This window comes from Dunckerocampus dactyliophorus, chromosome 8 (genome assembly GCF_027744805.1).
Source record: "Dunckerocampus dactyliophorus isolate RoL2022-P2 chromosome 8, RoL_Ddac_1.1, whole genome shotgun sequence".
In the NCBI taxonomy this organism is placed as follows: domain Eukaryota; kingdom Metazoa; phylum Chordata; class Actinopteri; order Syngnathiformes; family Syngnathidae; genus Dunckerocampus; species Dunckerocampus dactyliophorus.
In genome coordinates, this window is record NC_072826.1 from 27,657,694 (window position 1) to 27,671,110 (window position 13,417).

The 13,417-nt window shown below is 41.1% G+C and overlaps 2 protein-coding genes across 2 annotated transcripts in view; one reads left to right on the forward strand and one right to left on the reverse strand.

Annotated features, from left to right (window-relative positions):
* Positions 1-481: 481 nt before the first annotated feature.
* The window catches only part of tmcc1b (transmembrane and coiled-coil domain family 1b), a 31,079-nt gene continuing 18,143 nt past the window's right edge, over positions 482-13,417 (reverse strand). Inside the window, exon 9 of the transcript XR_008572220.1 lies at positions 482-778. The gene's annotated coding sequence lies outside the window, so the exon portion shown is untranslated. The remainder of the gene's footprint in view (positions 779-13,417) is intronic.
* LOC129186284 (transcriptional regulator QRICH1-like) overlaps positions 7,490-13,417 on the forward strand; it is a 59,300-nt gene continuing 53,372 nt past the window's right edge. The window contains exon 1 of the mRNA XM_054784378.1: positions 7,490-7,512. The gene's annotated coding sequence lies outside the window, so the exon portion shown is untranslated. The remainder of the gene's footprint in view (positions 7,513-13,417) is intronic.

The window sequence follows — 13,417 nt, forward strand, 5'->3', positions numbered from 1 at the left end:
GTCAGTGGAACTTGGTGTTAAAAAAAAAACCTCTGTAAAACACAGCAGGCAGGGTCATCCAAAACTGATTTCAAGTCTCACTTCCAAATGCGCAAACCTCATTATATGACGCGTTGGCATCGTTTAACACGAGAATACAACATTGTAAGAACATTTATAGGTCAGAAAAGAGGAAAAGCATAACTTTAAGGGGTTTTGCACTATTTATTTATTTTGTATTATTGATTGGACTGAAAGTTAAGACTGTTTTTTCATTGTTATATTTTATGTACCGTAAATTCCATTGTATAAGCCGCACCCATTAAATTTAGAGCAAATAAAAGATTTGTACATATATAAGCCGCACTGGACTATAAGCCGTAGGTATGTATGTCATAAAAATGGGATATTTAGTGCACAGAAAGACACAGAAAGATTTTTTTTCGACTTTTAATAATATAAATGCTTTTTTCCGCAAACAGTGCGTGTCAAACAGGCTATTTAAACAGTGCAGAACAGTACACAGCTAGTTAAACAGTGCCGAATAGTGCATGTAACATAGATAACAGTAGCCTACCAGAACAGTCATTCATCACCGTCCTCTTAGGGACTAAAACAACAAAAGTCTTCCTCTTCCGTGTCAGAATTGAACAACGTCATAATTTCTTCGTCACACACGTCATCGGTCTCTCTCTCTCTGTCAGTGTTGCTCTGTGTCCTCTTCTTCATCTGGCAGTAGTCCAGCCTTTCAAAACCCGTTGATGACCTGTTTGGTGGCTCCACTTCCATTTCTAGCAACCTTAAGACATGTTAAAACTTAAATGTTCCTAATGTAACAGCTTTAGAAATATAGATATAAAATATAGAATGTAAAATATTGATCCCATCAAACGAAAACATGTTCATTCAGCAAGTCTTTTGACATGTTATTCTGTTGAATTTATTTTTGCCAGTGCCTTACAGCATGGTTGGGGATATGATGTGCTCGTTTACACCTTGGAAAATACTGTAAGAATGCCACTTTCATAAAATCGGCATCTTTTTTGTGTAATGTAAGATGAATGTCAACAAACATTAACAAACATTAACCGTAGAATCGTTTGTACACTGAATCAAATCATATCAAATCATTCTGGTTTCAAATCGTATTGTAACCTATATTCAAATCGAATTGTCTATCACAAAGAGATTTACATCCCTAATTGAAAGGCATGTTTCCTATGTTAGATGTGTGCTCAAATGTTGACTTTTGTAGAGGTTTTGTTACTAAAAACAGTCTCTTTCCGGAGTCTGAAGAAGAATGCGGAAGTCAAGTCCATTGATTCAATTGTTTATGTGCTGTGGTGGCGCATTTTTGGATGAATTTCTGTTTTTGTGATACATATTTTTTTATATTATGCCTGAGCGTTGTGCAGGCTTTTGCTCAAACACTCGAGCAGAAGGAGTAAGCTTGTTCACTAGGAATGAGTCGGATACTCGTTTTAGACGAACGCAGTGCTTTTGAGAAAACTACCGTGAAAAAGACTGACAGATTATTTCCCTGTTTGCCATCACTGGATGTTCGCATGAATCAGCAACTTCACACAGATCATTAAAAAATAGTTTGATAATAAAGTCTTAGAGATCACTTACACACATACACGTAGCTGAATAATAAACAACAAATATAGCAGCTTCTGATCAATCCATGTGAATTCCCGACGATCTTTCCTCGACCCAGACTGGGTGCGAGTGAAAACACGAGCACCGACGCAGACGGCAAGACAAAAAGTGAAAAACCCAGAAGACGTTCGATGGTGGAAAAGTGTGGCAAGGTGACAGTAAGTAAATGCACATTTCTGTGCCAGATATATTATATATTTTTTTTCTACCCGATATTAGAATCATATGTGTTTTCATGTCAACTTTCCATGCTAGCGTACAAGCTAAACAGTCATCAATCACTGTTCACTGGTCTTGTAACTTATAGTCTGCATATACAGTATCTCTGTGGCAATCACTGCCAGCAAAACAACATTCCTATTATTATCATTTTTGTGTTTTTGTGGGTTACATCAGATGACAGTCTCCCACTGTCAGCTGGTGTGGACACATTGCTGTTGGCTGCCTGGTCTTCAGAGTCGTCAGAATCTGTAGCCATGTTGCTCTGTTGCTCGTCAAGATATGGCTCAAGTCTGTTTGGTCTCATGCCCAACGCTCCCTCAAACACAACTTCATTTTCTTCTACTTCAAAAAAGTCTTCAATTACCAAAGAACAGTCTGAAATGTCAGAAAATAGCTCTCTTTGCTCGTTCTCCTGTGCCTCCATGGCTGGACCGACTGCCAAGATGGCAGCGGTGAGAGAAACCCACTTGCGGACGTATCAAAATAGTGTCAAGGTAACAAAATAACCACTCATTTCACTCCTATTTAATAGTTGACCATTTATCTATGACACCAGTATGACAAAAATGTTTTATTAAGTGAGAACTTTGATTTTGTTGTTGTTTTTTTGGAAACTTTCTTTGGTTTCATGAGCGTCTGACTTTTCTTCCAATGGGGGGGAACTGGGCAGTGGCTAATTTGCATGAGACAAGACAGCCCCCAAAGGTGGCTGCTATGAACAGGGCTGTCTTAATGGTCTTAATGGGTCCATTACATGTTTCATCAACTTTGCTTAAATATGTTATATATTGTTTGGAATTATGTTGCACTTTGTTCGATTTTTTTAAAGCGAATGGTATATTCAATTAAATTCAAAAACTACATTTATAGTTCATGGCCACCCAAAGCCCCGCTCCCCACCATGCGCTCCTTCTACCGTGGAACCACAGACAGCATCCTGCCCAGCTGCATCACTGAGTGGTATGGAAGCTGCACCGATGCCGACACGCATAGTCAGAGCGGCTGAGAAGACCATCGGCATGCCTCTACCCTCCGTCCAAGACAGCACACGCTTGCCATCACACAGGACCCCACCCACCCCTCACATAATCTTTTCAGTCGCCTGCCATCTGGAAGGAGACTGAGGAGCCTGCGAGCGAGGACCAGTAGACTGACGGACCGCTCCATCCATCAGGCTGTCAGGATGCTCAACTCTCTCCCAGCTAAATTCCCTGTACTGTATATACACCTTCTTTTACGCTTTCATACTCCCTATTTATACTCTACTGTTTAATTTCATTGCACCGTGGAGGGGAAAACGTAATTTCGATGCTCTGTATGTCCTTGATATATGGTGCATTCACAATAAAGACTCTTGAATCCTGAATGATGAACTAGCTCTCACAATTTAGTCCCCTTACCAGAAGTGATGCCATCGGGGTACTATAACTCGGGTAAGCAAACATAGTGGTGTGCGAGACAGAGGATGTGGACAGCTATTATAGCGAAGATTTGAGCCATGTGTCGAGGAGGAACAAACCTTTGGAGACGAAATGGAGAACTTGCAGAACATGGACTTAAGCCTTAAAACATGGAGTTGAAGAGTGGTCGCCTTCGAAACACAGAATGGTAAGTGTACTTTGGAGTTGCTTAGCCATCAATTATTGTTTTAAATCAGCCTCTTGAGCATGAAGGGGTATTTATATTGATTGGATTTATGGCCGCTGCCGCCAAACTTGCTTCTTTGTTTTAAAAAGAAAATGTCACTGTGGTAGAAAGTCCCATTTGGAGTGTGCAGACGAAAAGCTAGGCGAATAACTCTAGCGTGTAAAACAAAGACGCAAGAAAAGTCGAACAGCATTAGGTTTGATCAGGGAGCGCTCAAAGACGCTGGCATTGATTGGTGGAACCTGTGTCAAGCGGTCAAACTGAAACCATTGAGGTTTTACAGACAAGTGTTGATTCTTGCGTGCCGACGTGACACAGCCACACGCCGATCGGGTTTTTTGATCGCTTTGAAAGGCATTTATTGGCATATGCCGATCACGTGTTTTTTACGGAAATCGACCGATACTAATCGGCGGTTCATCGCTCAGAGCATCCCTAATTGAATATGTATGGGGGCTTCTATTATTAGGGGGGAAGACAGATTGAATACTTCTCAGCACAAAGAGAACAAACAGGCTTCTTATCTCCGTGTGCAATTGTTGATGCAAAGGAAGAAGAGGATTTAGACCATAAGGGTTTGTTTCACACTCTGCTGTTTATTTGTAATAAAAACGGGAGCTTTACAGATTTTGGTTGCTGTTGTGGCAAGATAACGGGCTTTTTTGGGCTTCCCGAAGACACAACAGTTAATTGAATATCTCGATCGGTGTTCCGCACACCTTCATTTCCCCCACACAAAGGGGAGACAGGGAGGGTGGAAAAGAAAAGGTGAGAGGCAAATAGCTGTGAAAAGTCGAGAGCTTAAAAAAGCTTAACACTCACAAAGGAGCGCCTTTTTCCCCCCTAAAGACTTGAGAGGAATTGGATTTGTGGCTGTAAAATTCAATTCACCAATTCAAAGATAGTTGACCAAGATGTGCAACTCTCAAGCTGCTCTGAAGGCGTGTGTAAAATGTGTGTTTTGTCTTGCTTTGAATGGGTGTGTGCATACCAGCGACTGTGCACGCATGTGTGTGCGTGCATTTCACTTGTCCCATGAGATGTCCTAATTTTTTCATGACTGTACGTTGCGTGCCATTATTAGTTCCACTCCCTGCTAACTGTTACGCTTTTTGACAAAAGTCTTAGCACTAAAATTAAAGACTGTGAATCCTCTCAAGTCACTTTCATATGTGCCGACCTCTTTCTTTGACCTACTATTCAGAGTGGTTTTTAGGAATCGTCTAAGTAGGATTCACAAAAGTTCTAAACCTTCTGAAGTGCTTATTTTGTAGCGTAACCGGCCATCGATGCTTTTGGACGAGTATGAGACTGGGGTGCCGTTTGCACAAACAGTGGGTGGAATGTTGACTTCTATGAGGTTTGCTTGGGTGGTGAGGACTGTTAAAGATCCGGGACCTCATCTATAAAGCTTGCGTACACGCAAGACGGTGCCGAAAAGTTGGCATTAAGTACGGCATTTTCCACGCAAAGTGTGTGATCTATTAAAACTAGGGGTGTAACAATACGTGTATCTGCATCGAACCGTTCAATACACATGCGTACCGAACTGTGACCCCTGTATCGAACAATACGCAGTTTCATATTTACAGTATTTTATCAACTTCTGACAGCGCTCTGTGCTGGAAGCGCAGTGTATCTGCGATCGACTACTCTCACTTAGGTCGCATTGTCAAGCACAGAGCCACCGAGCTCCGCCTCCCACATTCATACCATAACGAAAATGTTGAAAAATGAGAAAACTGTGAAAAATGTTGGCAATTTCAATAAAATTCAAATTAAAAAAGGCAAGGTAATTTATTTTTTGTATGGAAAAAATATCGAACCGTAACACAAACGTAACGAACCAAACTGAATTTTGTGTATCGTTGCACCCCCGTATAAAAACACAACCTCACGAGAGACGGCACCTTGTAGCTGGCGTACTCACTTTTTGGAGACATGGCAAAAAGGAGACACACATTTCAAGGTGATGTTAGGAATAAACATGCAATGGAAGCCAATGAAGATTTATCCGTCATTGCATGAAAAGCAATGACTTGCCTGCAGCTTTTATTTTGAAGATTACTCATCTTATGTCAGAATTTGACAAACTACCTGGCAATATATAATTTAACAAATGTTTACAGCTATTATTTTGTGTAATATTCAAGTAACGGAGAACTGCTACGGGTTCTTGAACGTGACCAAACGCAGTTATGTAATGTAGATTAAAGGAATAAACCTAGATGGTGACTTGTTTACGTTTATAGTTTGTATGCGGTGGAAACACCCCCCTTCATAACAAACAGTGATTTAATATTAAGAAATGTGGAAACAAATTTCAAGTTTCATAATCCTCTACATCAGTGGTCCCCAACCTTTTTTGACCCACTGACCGGCTTGTGTTCCCACAAATCTCCCGCGGACCGGGAGGTGTGGTGGGGGTTATTGGGATTCGTACATTATAGCGATCTAATTTATCTTATCTCTGGAGTTTTCCAGAGAGATGATTACATCGCTGTTTGACGTGTGTGGTGAAAGGCAGTGTGCTAGCATGAATTCACTTGAGACAAATGTGCACATTAGCACTCAATAAGTCATCAGAACTTACCTTTATGCATTCCCACATAGTATCAGCATTTGACACCAAATATGAGGTGAAAGAAAAATGCTAAAAATACAGTAGTAGTCCATCTGTGCGTTAGCACACGCACAATGGACATGCGTCAAGTTAGACTGATGGAACAGAGAGAATCCGGCCACTTTTCAAAAATAAAACATCATGAAAATTTTTTCTTTCTGGGCGGCCCGGTACCAAATGACCCACGGCCCGGGGCCGCGGGGGTTGGGGATCACTGCTCTACATCATTCACTGTATTGCTTGACGGACGTTATGGTTGAAGCTGTGACGCCCCCAAACACATCGCCCCGCCCTTCCCACTACTAGTTTTTCTTTACAAAGACAGTTTTTTTAATTACAAAATACATGTATTAAGTTATAAATTGCCACAAAAGCCTAAAAAATATGTTCATAAATAAGCCATAAAAAAATATTAAACATAATAAATAGAATGGAAAATTATTTTTTTGGAATGCACAAATCCTTCCAAGTACAACCCCGCCTATCCCCCCTTCCCTCCACCTCAACAACTACAAAAGGGTGCTCCAAAAAACTTTGTCTTTTCCGTGTTTTGTTGACACAAATTAACGGCACTTTTATCATCATCTCCCACCTTCTTCCAACTAGCAGTCTAGGCTAAACCAACTCAGATCGACTCACAATCCCCTCCTTTTTATTTCACATTTTCGTAGTGAAATAACATGTCTGAGACTCTTGGTCACTGATATAATTAATCTGATAAAACATCAGCAATTAAGTATGTTTTATTTTTTAATAATTACTGCTGTAATTTACATGTTTTACTGTAATGAACCTGAGGACTGAGGCCCAGCGGCACCCGCCCCCGCTGCTCCTTTGGTTTGATCCACATCACGTGGTGGACGTTTGATCACTTTTGAGCAGCGAGTTGCTACTAGTTGGGGGCGCGAGTATCACGCCTGTAGAGGGCGCCCATCTTCCACACATATGCTGGCTTGATGAGGATATGATGAGCGCTGAGCATGAGTAAATAGGATTTTTTTTTCTTTCCACCCTGCGGCCAGGAGAATGCCGCCCTGGGCAATTGCCCACGTGGCCCATAGCTCGAACCTCCACTGGTAGGCGGTACGAAATATTTTCAGACATTTCGGAATTTTCTGACTAAATTAAAGTCTGCTCTGGGTCTCATATTTACAAAAAAAGGAGTCAATGAAGGTGAAACTGAGGAAACAGGCGGGTATTTACTTGAGGTAACACCTCCCCCACTTCATTATGCAAACCATACAGCAAGCTTTTGGAGCTAGAGTTGAACCAAAAAATACGGCATCGGTTCAACACACTTGAGGAACCACGATAATGGAAAACTAAAGCTCTGAAAACCTTCTCTGAACCAGCGCCGAACCAGTCACAGTGGAAAAGGGGTAAGTGTGAACCTCAGTTTTCCCTCTCACCTCCATCAATAACACCACAGATGCTTTCCTGCGTTTCACGGTCCTGCCACATACTTACATGCATACATACATACATACATACATACATACATACATACATACATGCATACATACATACATACATACATACATACATACATACATACATGCATACATACATACTTACATGCATACATACATACATACATACATACATACATACATACATACTTACATGCATACATACATACATACATACATACTTACATGCATACATACATACATACATACATACATACATACATACATACATGCATACATACATACTTACATGCATACATACATACATACATACATACATACATACATACATACATACATACATACATACATACTTACATGCATACATACATACATACATACATACTTACATGCATACATACATACATACATACATGCATACATACATACTTACATGCATACATACATACATACATACATACATACATACATACATACATACATCCTCCACATACTTTCAGAACCAAAGCCTGAGGGAGTGGAATAGAAAATAAAAACATCACAGATAAACAATATAAGGCAGCATTTTCAGTGGGTTGCAATTCAAAGAAGGCTGCCTTCTCTACAGCCTCATCAGGCACAATCACAGATGAAAGAAAGGTGACACACATACTCGTTGTCTTTAACCCTAAAAATCGAGTGTGATTGCTCTCAAGAACAAAATGTAATGATTAAATATGAAAAAGACAGTGCTTAGGGGTCAGGGTCAGGGGTCCATGCACAGGCCATCAAGCTCACATCGCCACATGATTTGTAGAAAGCGAATAGAAAATTCACAAAAATGACATTTATAGTTCACGCTGCCAGTCATGACAGACTAGTTCTCGTAACTCAGCCTCATTTCCGGGTGTGTCGTAATCACAGTAGTACCGCTCAGCTACACAAAAATGAGACAGAGGATGTTTACAGTGATTATAGTGAAGATATGAGCGATGTGTCGATGATTTGAGGAGGAAGAAACATTTGGAGATGATGGAGAACTTACAGAACATGGACGTAAGGAGAGCTTGTGAAATAGTTTGGAGCAGCTTGTGTAGTTAGGATGTGGCGCCATCTGCTGTACGTCCTCCTCAGTCACACGCCGCAGCACAGAAATTGGCTTGGGACAAGTGACGGTGGAGTATTGACCCAGTATTCAAAACTGGCAAGTTTTTTTACTGAACCGCGTTCACTTACCCTGCTGCTGCTAGCTAAATTAAAAAGGAGGTAACGTGGCATTAATTGTGCAAGTGTTACTCATTTGTATAAATGTATTAACCCTGTGGAAAAAGCAACAGATCTGAGGCCTCATCTGTAAAAATGTGCGTGGAACTCTGACTAAAAGTCTGCGTGCGACAGAAATGTGTGAACGGACAAAAATATTCAGACTTATAAAAAGTGGCGTACCCACACACCCAGGCCAATTTGTGGTTCAGAGATTCCACCTTGAGGAGAAATGTGCGTACGAAACCTCAAGTTACGCCACTTCACAAGAGAAGTTTAAAGAGCCTTTTTTCTGTTGCCTTAAATTAATGTATTACCAAATTATGTGTACACTAAGTCCCCAACCAACGAACACAATTGGTTCCAGACGACCGTTCCCAAGTCGATTTGTTCTGAAGTCGAAAAAAATGTAATATTACCAATGATATAGGTACTACATGTACGTGTATACATATACAGTATATGTGTATGTATGTAAATATGAGTTTGGATGTAGTAGTAATATTAAACGAGGATAATTAATGAAAAAAACAATAATAAAAATGATATAATACGTAATGATAAATGTTATTTACCTTTGAAGAGGAGTGGTCGAGCATACGTCGTTGTGGTGGAGTTGGAGGAGGAGTTATTGAAAAAAGGACAAATGGTCGTCGTCGTTAGACTCTTCTAAAAGAGGTAGTGTTCTGTGGGTGGTGTAGAATTAAGCAGGCCTATTAACTCTTCATAAACTTTAATCACACGCTCTGTCCGGGTTGTATCATACAGCTAGATCCCCCAGGACAGCATCCGTAGTCTCATTAGGAGCATGCCCCGACGTTGTCAGGCATGTTTACAAGCATGTGGGGGCCACACAAACTACTGAGAATCATTTTGAGTTGCTACAATGACATTTGAGCAAAATGGAGCAGTAAATACAGTAAGAGTGGGCGGAATTGGTGTGCCAGCACCCTCCTACTATTGGTTCCTTACACTACTATTGGTTCCTTACACTACAGTGTACAGTATAGATATAACACTACTATTGGTTCCTTACACTACAGTGTAAGGAACCAATAGTAGGAGGGTGTTGGCACACCAATTCCGCCCACTCTTACTGTATTTAAGGCCTAAGCTACCAGCACTTATTAGTTCGCTGACGAAGCTCTTCGGATGAGGAGCGAAACGTCCGACACCTTCTTCACAGAAGTACAGATGACGTCTCAAGAAGCCTTTTCCTCGATAACCTGGTTATTACTCATTCATTCAATGCTAAACGCTGCATCGTGATGTTGTATGTGTTGTGTGCCTTAAGCATCCAGCCGCCCAGCTGGTCACTAACGGCTAAGCAAAGTTAGCCTCGTCAGCATTGCCACCAATTCATTATATTGTTAGCATGCTATTTCGGTGTGTTTAGTGTACTGCTGGTAGTTGAGATGTTATGCTGCTGTGCATTTGTGTTTAGGTCTAGGGAGGGGCTGTCGCTGTGTATGACTGGCCAATCACAGAGCGTGAAGACTGAATACATAATGAGGATTTTCCGGATAATGACGAGCTGTACTCGTTTCAGGCTTGTACTCGGCAAAAATGCATCTTCCGTAACGGATACTCGTCTACAACCAGTACCCGGCTCATCCCTGGTCTTTATCATTGAAAGTGCTAAAAAAACACACACCCAAATAACGCCTGCTGAGCTTAAATCCAGTGTGTTATTTCCTAGTATCGATTTAATGGATTGATTACCTTTTAAACAATGTTACATCAATATATGTTGTCCGGAATGGAAACTTTCTGGATACAGATCAATGTAGTTGGCTCACAGGAATATAAATCGATGCATCGATGTTGCGGATGAATCGTTACACCCCTACTGGCTATAAATTCAATTTTAACAAGAGTGAGCTTCTCCCCATTCACCCCCTGTCCAGGGGGATGCCGGCTTCCTCCTTCCCATTTAAGGTCACTCCTGATGGGTTCTGATATCTGGGCATAGTCATCGCTGCATCTTTAAGGGCCTTTTTAGCAGGCTTGTTGAAAAATGTAAGCTTGATATGGCCCATTGGTCTTCCCTCCCCGTCTCTCCAACTGGCAGGGCTAGCCTGATTAACACGAGAAGTCCCAGGGTTTTCTTACTCCTGCTAGCATGCCCAGAGGACAGCTGAAAGCCTGTGTGGTTTCAAATGAACAACTTGATGGCCTACAATTACCCACCTTTGTTTTGCCATTACCTGCTGAATTAGTGGTTCGCAGACGTGTTAAGTGCTTGACTGGGCATCGGAATGTGGTTCGACCAGCATGCGCAGATCAGGGAGAGGGAAGGGTTATGTGTGAAAAAGCCTGGAAGCAGCATACCCCCGCGACCCTAGTGAGGAAGCAGCATAGAAGATGGACGGATGGATGCTGATAAACAGAAAATCTTGGTGAAAACAACAAAATACGAAAATAAATTTAAAAAATACACATAAAAAGATCGATGGAGAATGCAAAAGCATTAACAGAGCCAAACCAACTACTCCAGGGACAGTACCATATGCTGAAGCACTTGGGGGGGGAAAACTCTCAAGAGACTGTCAGAGCTCTATAATAATGTGTGGGAAAAGGGTCGACTACCAGCAAAGTGGAAAGAGGCAGTGGTCATTCCAATACGGAAAAGTGCTAAGGAATAGATCAAGTAAAACCATGAAGCTACAGGCCAACAGCACTGACCTCAAATATATGCAAAGTAATGGAAGGAATGATAACAGAAAGGTTAACCTACCAGATGGAGAAAGCAGCCAAGAAAGCAAACTACCAGAGTGATTTAGGAGGGGGAGGAGCACAATGCATCTAATAATACGGCTAAGGGGCAGAAACACTGAGCATCCATCCATCCATTTTCTATGCCTCTTCTCCTCATTAGGGTCGCGGGGGCATGCTGGAGCCTATCCCAGCTGACTTTGGGCGACAGGCGGGGTACACCCTGGATTGGTCGCCAGCCAATCGCAGAACACTGAGCATATGATTGGTAAACTTGAAGCAGCTATTGATCAAGTGACTGAAAGGGGATATGAATGAGGATGTAAGTTTTCAACAGAAACTGGGAAAAAAAAAACCTCAGAAGATATCAAGTGTAGGATAAGATATTGTTTTATTAGGTTGTTAGCTGAGATTTTAGAATAACTGCTTTGATGTTTATTGATTGAATTATTAACTGAGTGCCTTACTGTAACTGTTTTATGACTAAGTGAGTAATTACAAGCAGTTTATAGAAATAATTCTTTATTAACAAATTAGCTGAGTAGATGGACAAATGTTTATGTATCAAAGGTCAAACAGAAATAGTGCGACCTCACACATAGTGTACAATCAGCGAAGGCCAGTCAGTACCAGCAGCTAGATAAGGGAACAAAAACAAGTCAGTAGGCCTTGAGACAGACTGGGAAAGTATGTGCTTTTTGTGCAAGAAAAGTGTCTAAAATCTAATACCAAATCTAAAAATTAAAATTAAAATTAGGGGGTGTGGGAATTGGCTTAATCAATTTTCTAAAGTGGTCCTTTCGACCTTTAGTAGGTTGTGGAGAATTTAATCTCCAACACAAGTTAAAAATGTAGTAGATTGGCGGCAGTCTCGCCAAAGATAACTTTCTCCTGGATTCCTTGACGAAGCTTGCGACGCCAGCAGATGATGGCCGGCTCCTTCGCTGACCCGATAACACTTACTGTAGTTGTTGACATAAACAAAACATTCTTTTCTTCTGCTTACTTCAAGGCTCAGGCCAGTGTCTGTCTGTTTTGACTACATTCTGGACCATGCCTGGCTGCTGACCCTGGCTGGGTCAAGCCGTAGCAAACAGTATTTTTGTTTAATTTTTGACACACTTAAACAGATGTTCCATCTACTCAGCTAATTATTTAATAAAGCATTATTTCTATAAACTGCTTGTAATCATTCACTAAATTATGAGATTAATTCATTAAACAGTTATATCTATACTGTACTTATTGTAAGGCACTCAACAATAATTCAATCAATAGACATCAATGCAAACAATGCAAAATCTACTTGTAATAATGATTTACCCGCTCAGTAAATTATTTTTTTTACAAGGTATACACAGACGGGGCGAAAAATCCAGACACAGGGGTAACAGGGTTTGGGGTGACTGTATTAGGAAAAAAGTGGACATACACAAAAGCAGAGGGGATGGATTAGGGGTATACACAGTAGAAATGGTTGCAGTGTTGATGGCAGTAAGAAAGAGAAAACAGAGGAGAGAACAGAGGAAGACACCGTATCAAATCCAGCAAAAGGATTTGATAAAAGTCAAGGATTCAAGACTTGGCCGTAAGAGCGGGAGAGAAGAAGTGGTGATGACAAGATTGAGGACAAGGACAGTGTGCTGTTAACAAAAAGTTCTGGGGAAGCATGACACTGGATTGTGTGAAGAATGTCAGGAAGAGGGCTCAGGTGAGCATGTGATTCTGAGGTGCAAAAGGAGGTGATGGGGAGGGAACTGATGAAATAACACCACAAGGACTACTGAACATGGGTGAAAGGACACATCACAGGAAGTTGTTTGACTATTTAAGAAGCACAGGGTTGTTTAATAGAATATGACGGAAGGTGTGCTTAGTGTGGAGAATCAAGGTTTAT